At 32.2% G+C, this 19207-nt stretch overlaps 1 long non-coding RNA gene across 1 annotated transcript; it reads right to left on the minus strand.

Annotated features, from left to right (window-relative positions):
* Positions 1-1845: 1845 nt before the first annotated feature.
* LOC145270966 (uncharacterized) lies at positions 1846-16249 on the minus strand. The gene is made up of 2 exons (XR_013865634.1): positions 15847-16249; positions 1846-8301 (listed from the first exon to the last, which is right to left on the minus strand). It is a non-coding gene; the product is annotated as an uncharacterized LOC145270966 (long non-coding RNA).
* Between the last annotated feature and the right edge of the window lie 2958 nt (positions 16250-19207).

Here is a 19207-nt window from a genome sequence, read left to right on the forward strand (position 1 = left end):
GAAAAAAAAAATATATATATATATATAATAAAAACAGATATCATAAAACTCTAATACAAAAAAAAACTATCTAAAAATTATTGCGGATCAATAAGTGCACTAGAAGCTTTTTATTATTATTATTATTATTATTATTATTATTATTATTGGCGTCTGTTATAAAGCAATATTATTTTTTGATCGGTTACATTGAAAACAAACTTGTTATAATATTTAAAACTATTTTAAAAGTTACTTAATTGAATGTATTTAAATTGTAAAAAAAAACCTTACCTTTCATTCCAGGAATTCAATACGAAAAAAATCGGAATTAATTCTTTGTTCGATTTGTTTTTCTTGCTATGATTTCTTTAATAAATTGATACAACTTTTGTTTTGTGTGTCTAATTCATTAAGAAAAAAAATATATGAAAATATAAAAGAATCCAAATTAAAAGATGAAAATCACGATTTAAACGTGAAATTATTTAAAGAGAAAATCAATTGCTAAAGAACAAAGAATTTAGGTTATCGCAACACGGTGTAATCATGATTTCGGTCTTCGTGTAAAAATGTTCGTTCATTAGGTAAGTGTGCCGAATTTGTTTCCATATGAAGTTAAAATTATATTTGCCAATGATTAAAGCTTATTAGGTTAGTTCAGTGTTCGGATTTGTTTTCCTATCAAGTTTGAATGATATTTGTTAAATTTCTTCAGTGAATTTTTTTTGTGTGTCAACTTCATTAAAAAATAAATTATATGAAGATATAAAAAAACTTTTTTTAAATTTCCATTTTCACCCCAAACAAGGTACAGTGCCACTTTGATGTAGGGGCAATATGTTTCAGAGATACTATGTAGGGAGTTGAGCAGCAAAATATCTGTTCACATTACACTTAAACTTCTGCAGGTCAGTACAGTTGGGAAAGCAAAAACCCGGAAGGGAGTTCAAAAGTCTAGCAGTTCCGGGGGAAGAAACTATTATAGTAGACGGCCTTCTTATCTCTTCTGTGTAGGGGTGAGATTTATCTGCTTGATTGATCTGTTGGAGGTATTTACGTCGAGGGGTGCAAGGTCTTGTAGTTCGTCGGAGCATTCGGCATTAAAATACTTGTAGAACAGGCAAGGGGATGCAACATGTCGTTGATGGGACAGAGGCTGAAGCTTAGATGACAGTTCACAACCTATCAGGTTGGCGACTCTCTTGTGAACTTTGCCCAGGAGCGAGAGCCTAAAAAATATATATATGTACTTATTGATTTGTAAATCGCCACTTGTTCTCGTCTCCTCTTACCAACAACGACTATAATTCATTTCTCGCATCGTGACAGCCTTCGAAACCTCTATTACATACCTATCCCACACAATGCTCAAGCAAACTACATATCAAACATAATAATGTTTACCATAAAAAATAGTTTAATTTTAAGTTGCTCGAATTGTTAGTCAATTAAGTAGAAAAAATAATTTGATGTTTTTTACACTTACCTAAATATCTCCTCAAAAAAATCTAAAAATATATTATTGTAGAATATTTGATATATATATATATATATATATATATATATGTGTGTGTGTGTGTTTTTACTATAAACACAATAATTTCATTCAAAGTTAGTCGAATTATAAACAAACTGAACACAAAAAATAAATGAATTTGTTTTAACATGTTTAAAAGCTTTTTTCTGTTTACACTTATCTATTATGTGGCTTAAAAATTCAATTAGCTTGTTTATAGTTCATCCAATATTGTATATTTTAGAGTGCTGATCACTTTCTTTTATAAAATTTACATCAACTGAGCATTCTTGTATCTGTCACAACCAATTAGCAGAAACTTAATGTAAAAAAATGGTAAATCTGAATAAATAAAAATCGATTTTATTACGTTTAAAAAAAGCCACAATTTATTCACAAAATAAATAATTGATAAAAAATGACAAACATTTTAGAGTGGAGTATCATTTAACCTGTAAAATGTTTTTTACTTGTGATGGGGGTATGAGACGAATGGATTCGCCAATCATTTTTTTAACCAACGGCTGTGCTAAACAACCAATCAAAACGTCGCAAAATTATTATAAAAATTGTCGAATTTTGGATTCAATCAGTTTGCTGTTAACCACGCCACAGACCGCATTTGATTCTTGACCGCCATCTTGGTTACTGATCTGAACAACGCCGCCATCTTTGTTCAACACAATGTCTTAAAACTTAACAGGTTATGGGCCCAGCCATCATCTTTTCTTTGACGGATCGGAATCTAAAATCGAATTGTGGCAGTTAAAATTTCCGGGATATCTAAGGATTCGAAAACTACACAAAGTGATACAATCTCAAACGAGCCGAATTTCTCGAAAAGAACGTGACTGTTTTTGCAGAACTGATTCAATGTTTAGACGATAGTAGTCTTTCTCTGATTATAAGAGACGCCTTGGTTGATGGACGAAAAGCATAGAACATATTAAGAGAACATTATTTATCAAAAGGGAAAATGAAAATTATATCCTTATATACCGAACTAACGTCTCTGAAACGTAACGAGGATGAAACGATCACCGACTACGTCATAAGGGCAGAAACAATCGCCAATGCCTTAAAACTCTCAGGTGGAATAATAAGCGATAGCTTCTTGATATCGATGACCCTCAAGGGACTTCCAGCCGATTTTAAACCATTTACAACTGTTATAACTCAGAAAGACAAACCCATAAATTTCAGCAAATTTAAAGTGGCATTGCGCAGTTACGAAGAGACTAATTGTATGCTCGTGGACAATAATAACTCCAGCAATATTATGAAGTTCAAAAATGCTTCTCGAAAGCAGACACCACCAAATTACGCAACTCACCGCAACGTATTCTCCAAAAGTAATTTTCCCAAGAAAAAGAAAATTATCTGGTATAATTGTGGACGACCCAACCACAAAAATCTCCAATGCCAATATAAACGCTCTAAAATGGACTCGGTAAAAAACGTTGAGAACTTTGAGGAAGAACATACATTTCTATTCACATGTAACTTTGACACAAACGGAAAAAATCTCCTTGTAGACTGTGGTGCTACAGCGCACGTTATCACCAAGGAATCTGATTTTATTAATTTTGATTCAAACTTTAATCCTCAAAGTCATTTTGCCGAACTTGCCGACGGCAGTGAAATAAATGATATAGTCTTGAAAAGAGGCGATGCTAAAATATTCCTAAAAAATAATAAAGGCGAAATCTGTAACTAAAAAATGCTCTTTCTTAAGCAAGACATATTTTCCGTGCAGTCTGCAATTAAACAAGGCGCGAATATACAATTTGGCCAAAATAAATCAAAATTGGCATACCCCAATGGAACTGTATTTGACATTAAAGAAAATGGCCGACTATATAATTTAAAATGTATGGTTCCCGCAAAAACTGCCTGTCACGACTTGGAAACCTGGCATAAAATTTTAGGACAGTGCAATACATCTGATATTAAAAAATAACCAAATGTAGTCGAAGGCATGAAAATAATACCTTCAGACGATCTCTCAAATTGTGATGTGTGTGCACAGGGGAAAATGACAAAAGATATAAGCTGAACGCCAGACAAAAAAACTACGAAAATTCTCTTACTTGTGCATTGTGACTTAGCAGGTCCGATCAATCCGATGGGGAGAAACAATCTAAGGTACGTTTTAAACCTTATTGATGATTTTTCCGGTTTAATTATAGTTTATTTTCTAAAAAACAAATCCGACACTATCCTCGCCACTAAGAAATATTTAGCTGATGTTGCCCCGTACGGTTCAGTAAAATGTATTCGCTCAGACAATGGGACTGAATTTACTAGTAAAGACTTAAAACTTCTATTAATTAACCACCGTATTAAACACGAGAAATCTGCGCTGTATTCCCCTTTCCAAAATGGCATGGCGAACCCTTTTGGAGATGACAAAATGTCTATTTATCGAATCGAAATTAGTGCATACTTTATCGACATACGCTTTAATAGCAGCAGCATATATAAGAAATAGATCGTTCAATAGAATATTAGGCAAACCACTGTGTGAAGCGTTTTGCGGTGTAAAACCCAAAATCAACCGAATGCATATATTTGGTTCAGATTGTTTTGCATTTATAGAAAATACCAGTAAACTAAATACTAAAACCGAAAAAGTTATTTTCGTAGGTTACGATAAAAAGAGTCCAGCATATTTAATCTACTTTCCAGCCTAAAATGCCATAAAAGGGTTAGATGTGTAAAATTCAATGATACATTAAATTTTAAAAATGGCGATTCAGTGGATGAACAACATGAAAGATACAAGACTACGCAGTGGATGACTGTTACTCGTTGAAAAACGCACCGGAAAGTTATAATAAGGCGATTAATTCAGAAAATCATCAAGAATGGGAACAAGCTATGATGTCCGAATTGAAAACTTTATCTGAAAATAACACCTACGAAATAGTGGCAAAACCAACTGATTAAAATATTATTTCTTCATGCTGAGTTTTTTCCAAAAACTTAACAGCTTCTGACAGTGACACTTTTAAAGCAAGATTTGTTGCAAAAGGTTTTTCACAAATTTCTGGAGTGGAATATTTTGCAACATTTTCACCAACGACAAATTTAACGACAATTAGAATTTTATTACAACTTGTCGCTCAATACAATTTAAAAATACATCAAATGGATGTAAAAAATTGTTATTATAATGCTCCGATTACTATGAAATCGATATTCACCCTTCAGAGGGATTTAAAATGAAAAATAAAAATTTCGTGTAGAAACAGAAAAAATCGTTATATGGACTAAGACAAAGTGCTCATAATTGGAATTTACTCATGCAATGTCCCGTAAACTCGTGCATATGTAGAAAATATGTAGGTAATAAACTATTGATTTTGGTTTTTTGGGTTGACGATATATTACTCGCCTCAAACTGTGACAATACTTTAAAAGATGTTAAAAATAAATAAATAAAAAATTTAAAATGGTCGATCTTGGAAGACTGTCGTGGTTCCTCGGTATAAAATTTACCTGTGAAAATGAAACGATAACCATGAATCAATCACGATACATTGAAAAAATTCTGCTCAAGTTCGAAATGCAAGATTGCAAACCGCGGACAACTCCCATTGAAATCGACGTAAATAAAAATATAGAGACTGAAACAAAATAATTGGTCTCATACTCCCCCATCAGGAGTCAAAAACATTTCACACATTGTTCCTCAGAAAATTAAATTTCTGACGTAGTAAGATTTCTTTCTCAATCTACTTCTTATTTGGGCAGTGGTGCTTAAAAATCTTTTGCCATTGCTTATAACTTCTGTTAATTTTTGATATTTTATTTTTACATATTCCATTGACCAAATCAATGTCCATTTTTCTTCCTATTCCACTGTGTTTGGGCAAATTCAGCAGTGTTAGATTTGGTGAAATCAATCGTCACTTCACTAAGAGCTTTCTTCTCAATTGACTCTCTAACATCTTTTGGGAGATATTGATGTACTTCAGATACAATTGAAAGTTCTTAGTTGTAGTTAGCGATGGTTTTTCTTTTATCAAGGGTGAAGATTTTATTTGAGCCTCAAATACTGTTTTTTATTCCTCCCCTATTTCTCATTCCTGGAGTATGCGAAACAGTGAAGAATATTTTTTCTCCTCAAGAGACCACTTTACTTGGTTATAGTGTCTTTTCTTAGTGGTTCTTGTTTGGTCTTGCCGGATTCCAGGACTAGAATTTGATTGGTCTGGTGAAGTGTCCAGCTTAGTGTTGTTACTTATAGCAACATCACTAGAGGGTGCACCGTTATTTTCTTCACATGACCATACTGAATGTACGTTTGTATCCTGGGCGACATCCTGCTAGCTTTTTGATTTAGTTTTATTTTTCATTTTCATTTAAATTCGAATATTTGTTCAGGATTTACTTTAAATTGAAAATTGAAAATGTCCTCATACCAGAGTCCAGTGTAAATCCCTTATACAGAGAGACTGAAGACACCCGAGGTTGGTGTCTCGTAGGCATTCAATTTTCCCCCGAGTGTGCGTTTTCATGTGTCACTAATGTCGAATTTTGAGAATAAGAATATCCACACACTTCACAAGAATATGTCTTTTTCCTTTTTGGTTTTATTTTCCTTCAGTCGAAGTTCTCAGAAATCAAGAGGCCATAACCTGGGGCTAACACTTGAAGTCTATATGAGATATATAGATATGCGAATGTTCCATTAAAGTTCTTTATCTCTCAAACACTGAGTTAGTAAAGAAATTGAGAACATAGTTTTATTCTCCCCAATTAACCATTTTTATAAGTTGTATATTTCATTTGGTCTCTTGGTTATGCAGTATATCTTTTATTTTGGTCTCTTGGTTATACTGGATTCCATGACAAGAATTTATCAAGTCTGGTGAGTGTGAGTTCTCATATGTCTCACCGTTATTTTCCTCATATGACCATATTGAAGGGATCTGTTTATCCCGGGCGACATTCTGCCAGTTGCTTGATTTAGTTTTATTTTTCATTTTCATTTAAATTCGAATATTTGTTCAGAGTTTACTTTAAATTGAAAATTGAAAGTATCCTCATACCAGAGTCCAATATTAATTCGTGAGTTCTCATATGTATCACTAATGTCGAATTTTCAGAACAAGAATATACACACATTTCACATCAAAACAAGAATATCAACACACTTCGCAAGAATATGACTTTTCCCTTTTTTATTTTATTTTACTTCAGTCGAAGTTCTCAGAAATCAACAGGCCCACGACCTGGGGCCAACACTTGAACTCTATATGAGATACTTAGATATTCGAATGTTCCATTAAACTTCTCTCAAAGTTAGTAAAGTTAGTTAAGGAATTGTGAACATAATTTTCTTCTCCCCAATTTACCATTTTCATACATTGTATTATATCTTTGATTTTGGTCTCTTGATTATACTGGATTCCATGACAAGAATTTATCAAGTCTGGTGAGTGTGAGTTCTCATATGTCAAACTAATGTTAATTTTTTAGTAAAATACTTCACACGAATATGGCTTTTCCCCAGTGTGAGTTTTCATATGCTCCACTAACTTTGATTTTTGAGAAAAAGAATATCCGCACACTTCACATGAATATGCCTTTTCGCCAGTGTGAGTTCTCATATGTCTCACTAATATTGATTTTTGAGAAAAAGAATGTCCGCATACTTCACAAGAATATGGCTTTTCCCCAGTGTGAGTTCTCATATGTTTCACTAAGTTTGATTTGACAGAACAAGAATATCCACACATTCTACAAGAATGTGGCTTTTCCCCAGTGTGAGTTCTCATATGGTTCGCTAATTGTGATTTTTGAGAAAAAGAATATCCACACACTTCACAAGAATGTGGCTTTTCCCCAGTGTGAGTTCTCATATGTGTGACTAAAAGTGATTTTAGAGAAAAAGAATATCCACACACTTCACAAGAGTGTGGCTTTTCCCCAGTGTGAGTTCTCATATGTCTCACTAATGTTGATTTTTGATGACAAGAATATCCACACACTTTACAAGAATGTGGCATTTCCCCAGTGTGAGTTCTCATATGTCTCACTAAAAGTGATTTTCGATAAAATGAATATCCACACACTTCACAAGAATGTGGCTTTTCCCTAGTGTGAGATCTCATATGTCTCAGTAAATTTGATTTATCAGAACAAGAATATCCACACACGCCACAAGAATATGGTTTTTCTCCAGTATGAATTCTCATATGCCTCACTAAATATGATTTTCGAGAACAAGAAAATCCACACACTTCACAAGCATGTGACTTATCTCTAGTGTGAGTTCTCATATTGCTTACTAATGTCTATTTATAAAAACAAGAATGTAGGTTTTTTCACCAGCTTGTGTATCTATCTTTATTGCAAAAGTTTTCTTCCACACACACGTCTTTTTTTATTTTAATTTTTTTTATAATTCAAGCTGAGGCACTATACAGATGCCAAACACCTATAACTATTACATATATTTACACCGAGATATTTCTTTTTAAATTATATATTGTCTTTGAAATAGTAATTTTAAACATTACTTGTCTGTAATTTGTGATTCGATTTCTTATTACCTTTTGATTTATTTGAACATTAAATATCTTTTTCACAAACATTTATGTTACCTTCATGCCGTGGTTTGTTTTCACCATTTCGTTGTTTTCAAAAATTCCTTAAAAAGTAATGTCCAGTATAATAATTTTCTCACAGATGTTACTGTAGTGTTGCAAATAAAGCAATAGATGTTTACACCTTAATGTTTATGGGTCATGATACTTCATTCACATTGAATAATAGGGTTCAATCCGGATCATCTGGAAAATATAAATAAATTCAATATTTTTAGTATTTGCATTCAGATATGTGTTTGTTTATTGTTGTCAGTATTATTAAATTGAACTCAATACATGTAGATTAATTTAATCTTAATGATTAATATAACATGACAAATATGACCGGATATTTTCAAATTTGGCACAGAGTTAATCGCTTTTTTACGCTATAATAGTCTAATTGACATTGTATCTAGCGTTTTGTTGTATTTCATCTTAGTGAGAATACATACACACACACACACACATATATATATATATTAATGATACAATAAGTGTAAATTACAATAAGTCCATGAAAATGTGCCTTGTCCAAGAACATAATTGATATATGAATATGCAAAAGTATAAAAAATATATTGAAACATTTCCTTAATCTGTGTTTGTTTTATACTTCCCCACTTGTGAAAATTTTTATTTTTTTTATTTTTGTGTTATTTTTTCGTATATATTTGTAAATTTTTAGTTCATCTTAGGTTTGTTCGAGTATATAAAGCCGTTTATTCATCTGAATATAAATATATGACTGTAATTTTTTTGACATTCTATAAATTATAATTTTAATTTTTTTTTTACTAATTCTCACCTGAAAAAAAGCACTTGGACGTAAGGGGATTAGTGATTGAGAACACACGGATAATAAAGATGTTGATTTACATTACATTTATACTTCTGTCTATCAGTACAGTTAGTGAAACAGGCAGCATGAAGACTAGCTGTTCTAAGGAAGAAGCTATTAAAGTAGGAAGCTTTCTGGCATTCAAGAACCTCAACAGTGAAAGGATGTGATTTTGTTGTGAAGCGGATTTGTTGTGGATATGAACGTCGAAAGGGCACACATGTAATGAGTTCATCAGAGCACATTCCATTAAACATGCTTATAAAACAGGCACTAGGCTGCAACATTGCAAGAATGTAAAAGTACAGGATTCTCTTTGGTGTGAGTAGTTTTCGAGCATGATAGAAGGAGCCATCTTCCTTGTGGCAACCTTCACAATGTGCTCAATGTATTTGTTCAAATTTTCCTTAAAAGGCTATGGAACCCCATCCAGAAAGAGAAGGTGTCACGGTTTTGCTCATCTGGAGATGAGCATTGGAGGTTCAGAGGGTGTTTATCTGATGCGCAAGAGATACTACACCTGAACATGATAGAAGGAGCCATCTTCCTTGTGGCAACCTTCACAATGTGCTCAATGTATTTGTTCCAGTTTTCCTTAAAAGGCTATGGAACCCCATCCAGAAAGAGAAGGTGTCACGGTTTTGCTCACCTGGAAATGAGCATTGGAGGTTCAGAGGATGTTTATCTGATGCGCAAGAGATACTAGACCTAAACATAGTAGGAGCCATCTTCCTTGTGGCAACCTTCACAATGTGCTCAATGTATTTGTTCCAGTTTTCCTTAAAAGGCTATGGAACCCCATCCAGAAAGAGAAGGTGTCACGGTTTTGCTCACCTGGAAATGAGCATTGGAGGTTCAGAGGATGTTTATCTGATGCGCAAGAGATACTAGACCTAAACATAGTAGGAGCCATCTTCCTTGTGGCAACCTTCACAATGTGCTCAATGTATTTGTTCCAGTTTTCCTTAAAAGGCTATGGAACCCCATCCAGAAAGAGAAGGTGTCACGGTTTTGCTCACCTGGAAATGAGCATTGGAGGTTCAGAGGATGTTTATCTGATGCGCAAGAGATACTAGACCTAAACATAGTAGGAGCCATCTTCCTTGTGGCAACCTTCACAATGTGCTCAATGTATTTGTTCCAGTTTTCCTTAAAAGGCTATGGAACCCCATCCAGAAAGAGAAGGTGTCGCGGTTTTGCTCACCTGGAAATGAGCATTGGAGGTTCAGAGGGTGTTTATCTGATGCGCAAGAGATACTAGACCTAAACATGATAGAAGGAGCCATCTTACTTGTGGCAACCTTCACAATGTGCTCAATGCATTTGTTCCAGTTTTCCTTAAAAGGCTATGGAACCCCATCCAGAAAGAGAAGGTGTCGTGGTTTTGCTCACCTGGAAATGAGCATTGGAGGTTCAGAGGATGTTTATCTGATGCGCAAGAGATACTAGACCTAAACATGATAGTAGGAGCCATCTTCCTTGTGGCAACCTTCACAATGTGCTCAATGTATTTGTTCCAGTTTTCCTTAAAAGGCTATGGAACCCCATCCAGAAAGAGAAGGTGTCACGGTTTTGCTCACCTGGAAATGAGCATTGGAGGTTCAGAGGATGTTTATCTGATGCGCAAGAGATACTAGACCTAAACATAGTAGGAGCCATCTTCCTTGTGGCAACCTTCACAATGTGCTCAATGTATTTGTTCCAGTTTTCCTTAAAAGGCTATGGAACCCCATCCAGAAAGAGAAGGTGTCACGGTTTTGCTCACCTGGAAATGAGCATTGGAGGTTCAGAGGATGTTTATCTGATGCGCAAGAGATACTAGACCTAAACATAGTAGGAGCCATCTTCCTTGTGGCAACCTTCACAATGTGCTCAATGTATTTGTTCCAGTTTTCCTTAAAAGGCTATGGAACCCCATCCAGAAAGAGAAGGTGTCGCGGTTTTGCTCACCTGGAAATGAGCATTGGATGTTCAGAGGGTGTTTATCTGATGCGCAAGAGATACTACACCTAAACATGATAGAAGGAGCCATCTTACTTGTGGCAACCTTCACAATGTGCTCAATGCATTTGTTCCAGTTTTCCTTAAAAGGCTATGGAACCCCATCCAGAAAGAGAAGGTGTCGTGGTTTTGCTCACCTGGAAATGAGCATTGGAGGTTCAGAGGATGTTTATCTGATGCGCAAGAGATACTAGACCTAAACATGATAGTAGGAGCCATCTTCCTTGTGGCAACCTTCACAATGTGCTCAATGTATTTGTTCCAGTTTTCCTTAAAAGGCTATGGAACCCCATCCAGAAAGAGAAGGTGTCGCGGTTTTGCTCACCTGGAAATGAGCATTGGAAGTTCAGAGGGTGTTTATCTGATGTGCAAGAGATACTACACCTAAACATGATAGAAGGAGCCATCTTCCTTGTGGCAACCTTCACAATGTGCTCAATGTATATGTTCACGTTCATATTTCTTGTACATATTAAGCCAAGAAGTTTTAAGGAATAATTCTCAGGAAGGTAGTTATTTATACTGTTTTATTGTTTGTCTCATCTATTTGTCAATTTTCTTAACTGTATTAGTCTTAGGTTTCTTTGATGAAATATATTCGTTCATTCACTTGAATATACATTATTTGTAACTGCATACTTTTATCTTATCAGTTGTGTTTTTTTAATTATCAAATAATTTGAGAATATTACAAAACGTATTGAAAAGTGTATTTTTCAATTTTATAGAATTTGCTCTTATGAATTTATAGTAATTGTACCCCTCTATGTACATACTTCCTAATAACCCAACAAGCAGCAAAAGCACACACCTTCCTTGTTGATGTCTAAATTTTCCGGAAATCCTTTTACACAAATAGCTACATCCCTCGCTCAAAAACGATTTTAAATTCCTTTCCTATTTCTGGCTTCTCTGGTTAAAACGAAGCAATTTAAATGACATCTCTCTACTCCCATATTTCTTAGTAGATTGTAATAATTAATTCATTAGATCATTGCGTTTTTAGAATTCACTTTGAAGGTATGATTCAAAGTGTCGTTACAATATTTTGTTTGTGTCCCATCAATACTTGTTTAAGTATTGTCTCAAGATTTTTTTTTTCTATTTTGTACATGCCACTATTCTGTGTGTTGTTTATAAGACTTCAAACATATGAAATTATTGTTTCCCCTTCACATAATAATAATAATACAGTATGTAGTGTGCATTGGATAAGACAGGGTTACATAACAATTTTTGTCTATGCCACTATTTTGTGTGTTGTTTATAAGATTTGAAATGTATTAAATTATTGTGTCTCCTTCACGTAATAATAATATTACCTTATGTAATGTGTATTGATTAAGACAGGTTTACATAACAAATTTGAATATGCCACTATGTGTGTGATTTATAAGACTGCGAATGTATAAAATTATTTGATTCGAAGTAGAGCACAAATTATTCAGGATAGACACCAGTGCTTTGGGTAGAGGTGGGACCTGGTGTCGCAACGATATTGCAAGACAGTTTCAGCAACACTCTCAAAATTCAACAAACACTGAATACCCATATTGTAATTTATTATCCTCTTACAGAACACTTAATCACTCATTAAATTAAGATTATGTGACTGAGAATTGTATGCGTTTCACATATCATGTCTTCAGGAAATGTTGAAATATGTTGCAATCAAATTTGTGACACCAGCTAAACGGACATTTTAATAGTTACTTTTTAAAGAACAGTTAAAACGTTTTAGTAAATTTAAGACAATTGTAATTCTGATATATTTTTGCGAATGAAATAATTTTCTGTTTGTAATTTTACACATCTATGTTAGATCTTTGTTATTTCCATTCATATATTCCTGTATATCTGCTTCTGTTTATAATTTGTTTTGTGAGCATCAAGTAACCGTTAATCTATGAACCCCAAACAAAAAATTATATCAATTTAAAAGCTTTTTAAACTTGTAAATAGTTTATTCCTATTCTATAAAAATACTCTAAATCCTACACGAAGATTGGTATATCGTTGTCAATTGTTTTCAATCCTTTTATCACAGCATAAAGACGTTTTTTGTATTTTCCAAAAAATATTTGAAGCATTTTCATTAATTAAAATGTTAGTTTACAACTGATAATAAATAACGTTAATTTTGAAACGCTCAAGTTTATAGAACTTGCATTTATTAGTTGAACACAAAAATACGTTTAACGTCTTATTTGTGTTGTATGCAATTATTCAAAAATTTGGGAGAGAGGGAGAAAATGATAGACGACATTGTAGAACATAGATTATTGATGTGTTTATTGCAAAGTTAATTAAAACAATTAAAATGGACTTTTATCAAACATAACTCAATCCCTACACAAACTAACATCGTGATGTTATATTTTATAATATTTATATACTTTTAACACCACTGGCTAAACTCATGGGAGCAGCTCTGCATAGCTAGTACATATCCTCTCGCTCATCAAGACTCCTACAGTGCCTCCATGTTAGCCACACACGGTAACTGTGTTCCTTGCGGCCCCAGGCTAAACCTGTAGGATATCTCATAGTAGGGGACCCGTGAGATAGTGTGTTATGGCCCACCGATGTATGGGCATGCCATGGCACACTACCAACCCCTACTACCAACTCCATCCAGAAAGAAAAGGCGTAGTAGCGGACACGATAGGGTGGCTGTCTAGCTCACTGAGATTATTTTCGACCAGAAGCTGTGGCCTCCTCTGCTGCCATTCGTTGCGGTTTTGCTCACCTGAAAATGAGCATTGGAGGTTCAGAGGATGTTTTTTGGATGCGCAAGAGATACTACACCTAAACTGTGCGAACAAATTAGGAGCCAATGTGCAAAGTTGTGTACCGATGATGATGATGCTTTTAAGATTTAAATGAATATATTGACATATATAGAGATAAGTTACTTGACGAAGTAATTTCAAACTGAAACTTTTTAGAATTAAAATCATTTTTTAAATGTAATGCAATCCTGATAATGTTATATATTTTTAATACGTATTTTATTGGATTCAAATCTAAACGTTAGTGTAACAACTGCTGATTAAAATAGTTAATCATTAATAAGATACTTCTAATACATTGTTATTTACTTAATAAACAATTTACATTCACACCAAATAAAGAGCATTGAGACATAATTGGATGCTATGTGAGAGAGAGGCATACAAATGAAGGCACCGTAAGTAATTAAACTAAATGTAAAAAATTGTTTCCCACTTTTTTTACGATCACCAATGTAAACAGGTTTTTATGTGAAACACTTAACGTGCATGCGGCTAGATAAACAGTTTAAATTAAATTTAATAGATAAACCGTTTGGTTTTTTCATCTTAAAATTTTATCTTTTTGGCTTTCCTTTGTTTTTTTAAGGAGGGATAACAGCCTGTGTGTTGTTTGGAGAGAGTGCATGTATTAATAATACATTCTATGTTTTGTGGTTTTAAATAAAAAACACATGCCATCATAAATAATAAAATTTCAATTTAAATTCTATTTTTTATTGTTTTAAATAAACACCTCCCTTCATAGGTAATACAATTTCAATTTAAATTCTATTTTTGTGGTTTTAAATAAAAAAAACACCCCCCTCATTAATAATAAAATTTCAATTTAAATTCTACTTTTTGTGGTTTTAAATATAAAAAACACCCCGCTCATTAATAATAAATTTTAAATAAATTCTATTTTTTCTGTTTTCAATAAAAAAAAAAAAACAGCGCCTCTCATTAGTAATAATGTTATCATTTAGAAAGCTATTCTTACCACGAAAAAGGAGGTCCTTGCTTATTAATTTATACTTTCACCCAACAAATAAATATACGGACATTTTCTGTGTGATGACTTATTTATTTTTTTTAATAGTACTTTACGTTACGTTAGAAGAAAAAATGGTTGATACAAAAATGATCATCTCGGAAGTCCCGATAATCGTCCAAAAAATTGCAAAAACAAAAAATACTTATAGAAAACAATAAGAATCAGGATGACAGTTTTTGCAAAATGTTATGTCAAACGATTTTTACAATATTTTTTTTTTTTTTGCTTTTTTTTTTTCAAATTATGAAGTGAAAGTACAGAATAGTTAACATCATATGTCATCTAATCCCCATCTAAAAAACGTAAGGAACCAAAAACTAATATGAATCCCCCGTCTCCTCCCCTGCAACAAAAATTTGAAACTGCGAACGATTACAAGTACCATTGACTGGTAACTGGTCATAAAGTGAGTGTTAATTTTACATTAAATAAAATAGGAAAGTGATCCCCACTCTAAAATCTGAAATAAGTATTATTAATTTATAATTCCTTTAGTGGATATTGTTAAGGCTGTATAAACGTAATAGCAAAAAATAAACTCATTTTTTTTAAAGGGTTAAACTATGCTGGGTTAGATTGTAAAGACTTACGAATATTGTTTTCTATATTAAGTAAGTGTTAATTGATGATAATTGATCATTTTGTGTGAACTTTATAAAAGACAATGACGCATCTTTTAAAATATTACATATTGGATGAAACATAAAAATTAAAACGGAATTCTCCAATGATATAATATATTTCTTTAAATCTTAAAACAATGAAATATAAAAAAAAAAAAAAGTTTTCGTGATCAGATGTATTAACAAAAAGCTTAATTCAATCAACTTCAAATTAAATTATTTTCTCAGAAATCACACAAGTTTTACAAAAATAATCATATTTTTAAGAAAAATCTAAATATCACATTGAATAAAATATTTTAAAGATATTTTTTTAAAATCATACTATTATTATCATATTTTATTGGATTGCAAAAACAAAAATAAATGAACTTATTTTGATGGTTAAGATTATATCAAAAGTTATAGATTGGATTTTTTAGTGAAAAAAAAAAAGAAAAAAAGATACAAACTTACGTATATTTCCAGGATTTCAATACGAAAAAAAAAAAAACATCGGGATGAATTCGTTTTTCTTTTGTGTTCAAAACACAAAAATTGTTTTTTTTTTTTTTTAAGATTTCTTTAGTAAATTGAAACAAATTTTGTTTTGTGTTTTCAATTCAAGATTTTCAAGAGATAAAATATATGAAAATATAAAAGAATCAAAATTAAAAGAGGAAAAACATAATTTAAACGTGAAATTATTTAAATAGAAAATCAACTGCTAAAGAACAAAGAACTTAAGGTCATCGTAATAACACGGTGTCATCATTATTTCGTTCCTCGTGTAAAAAATGTCCGTTTATTAGTTAAATGTGTCGAATTGTTTCCATATCAAATTTAGATTGTATTTGTCAATGTTTGGGAATTTCTTTATAAAATGTCTTTTCGTTTTTTTTTTTTTGTTTTTTTTTTGTATGTCTCATTTATTAAAATAAAAAAAAATAAGATACATGAAGATTTAAAAATCAGGTTTATTTTATTTTATTTTTATTTATTTATTTTTTGAAGACTGAACATTTCATTAATAATTGAATTAGTCAAACTACTGTTAACATCCAAGATGAGAAATGTAGTCAAAATAATCAGTAGATTTACCGTTTAGTTGTACAAATAGCCTCGAACCATATAATCACTAAAAGGTACTCTTAAAGGTCAACACCGGTATCGAGCAGAAGTTTGTTTACATGTTTCACAAAGTTTAAATGGCTAAAATATAATCACGTAATTATTGAAAATGTGATCATGTGATTAAAATTTAATTTTTTTAACCACGGTGTTAAACAAATTTTAAAAAATAATGAAAGATGAAGTTTTAAAATGATTAAACGTGTTTTATTTTATAATTTAAAATGAAAAACGTTGAACAATAAAAATAACATTTTCAGTACTTATGTATTGTTAGTACTGTGCTGCTGAAATGATATTGTTATTTTATTGAAAGCCATTCTTAACATGGGGAGGGTGATTTGTAACTATTCTGTGATTCCACCATACAATTAAAAAAGAAAAAAAAAAGATATCGTAAAACTTTAAGTAAACCTGAAAAACTATTCAAAAATAGCGCGGTAACAAAAATGCACAAGCATCAAATTTTGATTTAATTTTACAATAGATATTTTTCTCGGATGCATATGTCGGCAAATGGTACCGTGCTATTTTTATATAGTTTTTATTTTTTCAGTTTAAATTCAAGTTTCAAGATTTTTTTTTTTATTACATAAAGTTGTAATGTGGAAGCATAAATTAGTTACAAAACACCATCACCTCCTCATATTAAGAATGGTTTTCAAAATAATAACGGTATTATTTCAGCTCGGCACCAAAAATACATAACTACCTAATATTTAATTTTTATTGCTCAATGTTTTTTTCATTTTAAAGTATAAAATAAAATGTGTACTCGTACAGTTTATTAAAGACATTAAAAATGAAAATATCGAGAAAATAAAAGAGGTTATATTGTACGTATCCATTATGGAATGAAGTTCTCTGGAAAAACTTTCACTTAATTTGGTCAAGTAGTTTTTTTGTTTTGTTTTTTTCTTTGCTAAAAAAAACAAACAATTTGTTATGAGACCAATCAAAAGGGGCAGTGTTGTACTTTGTCCCGAAAATGTTCGATAACTCTTGGCGGTTCACAATTTACTATGACACCGTCTAAGCAGGTGCGCGTTCATATTAATTTAATTTTACACAGACGAATTTGAATAAATAACCCGACGCTTTTTCATTAAAGTTTCGATAAATTTGCACTTTTTTTTTAATACGCACGTTAAAGTTATTTCAAGTTATTACAAATACAAAATTATTTAATTTATTTTTAATTTTCACGTTTTAATTTTTTTTAAGTTATTTCAAGTTATTACAAATAAATTAATTTCGAACAAACAAAATATTGAATAAAATGACAATTGTATTAAGTTTTTGAATAAAAATTATTTAACACGAACTAACAAAATATTGAATAACATGAAAATTATTTAACAGGAACATTTTTATTAAGCATCTTGCTCTCGAAACAAAATATTGAATAAAATGGTACTTGTGCAGTTTTGCATAGACATTAAAAAATGAAAAATATTGAATAAAATTTATTTAACACGAACAAACAAAATATTGAATAAAATGATAATTATTTAAGAACATTTGTTTAAGCATATTGCTCTCGAATGCATTTAATGATGCGAGGAAATGCGTGCTCCTTCTCACGTCGTCTCCACAACTCTTCCATGAGATGAGTGGAACAAATTCTCATTTGTCGCTAACTCTCCTAAGTTTTCTTTTTATGTGGGACCAAAATCCCTCCACAGTTTGTGTGTGGACTAATGAGTCTACTGGATTTATGAAATTTTGTTCGTGGAGCACCTTATCGTGACTGCTAGGCATACTTCCGTAGGCCGCCCATCCGTCACTGATGATCCTGGTCCCTGGCAGAATCCAAGATCTTATAATTGGAAGTAGTGTGTCCCGATCCCTTCGTTCTACCACTGTAAGGTTGCATCGACTACTTCCTCTTTCTACGGCTCCAAAAACCCACACTCCATTTTTTGCTCTCCCTCTATTATATTTCCTTCTGAAGAATAGAGACTCGTCGATCTCAACTTCTTTTGGTACATTTGTCTATTTGCATTCCACCCAGTTGGGTTGTCTATGATATCTTTTGCACAGACTTCTCGGATGAAAGACATCCAGTTAACTATTGCGTGTTCCGATACACCGAATTCATCTTTTATTCTGCGCTGGATCATTTCCATGCTCCACCAGAATATTAATGTCAGCAACTTACTTATTGGCAAGTGGCTTCTTTCGAAGAAGGAGCCTTTCCTGACAGTGGCTGTGGATTTGCAAGAATCTGAGGGACAATTCCACACATATCCATCAGAAGTTTTTGACCGTTTATGCAGAACCCTACGATTGTTGCAACTTTGGCATACGCTGGTATTCTGTATCAGGCCTAAAGAAGCTGCAGCGTCTGATCAGTTCCAATGACTTCGGTAAACTTTGCAAATGTCCAACTCGTTTCATGTATTTCGGCAATTGTTAACACACGGTTAACAATTTCTGTTCTCATATTGAACAGATAAATAAAAAATAAATAAATAATATAAAGATAAATTAATTAATTTGTAATAACTAGAAAGAACTTAAAAAATTAAAACGTGCAAATTAAATAAATTAATTGTGTATTTGTAATAAATTGAAATAACTTTAACGTGCGTATTTAAAAAAACGTGCAAATTTATCGAAACTTTAATGAAAAAGCGACCGCGTGCTGTTTAGACGGTGTATTTTATTCAATATCATTTGCATAAAATCAAATTAATATGAACGC

Source organism: Euprymna scolopes, chromosome 46 (assembly GCF_053919585.1).
Source record: "Euprymna scolopes isolate OS-2025 chromosome 46, ASM5391958v1, whole genome shotgun sequence".
In the NCBI taxonomy this organism is placed as follows: domain Eukaryota; kingdom Metazoa; phylum Mollusca; class Cephalopoda; order Sepiida; family Sepiolidae; genus Euprymna; species Euprymna scolopes.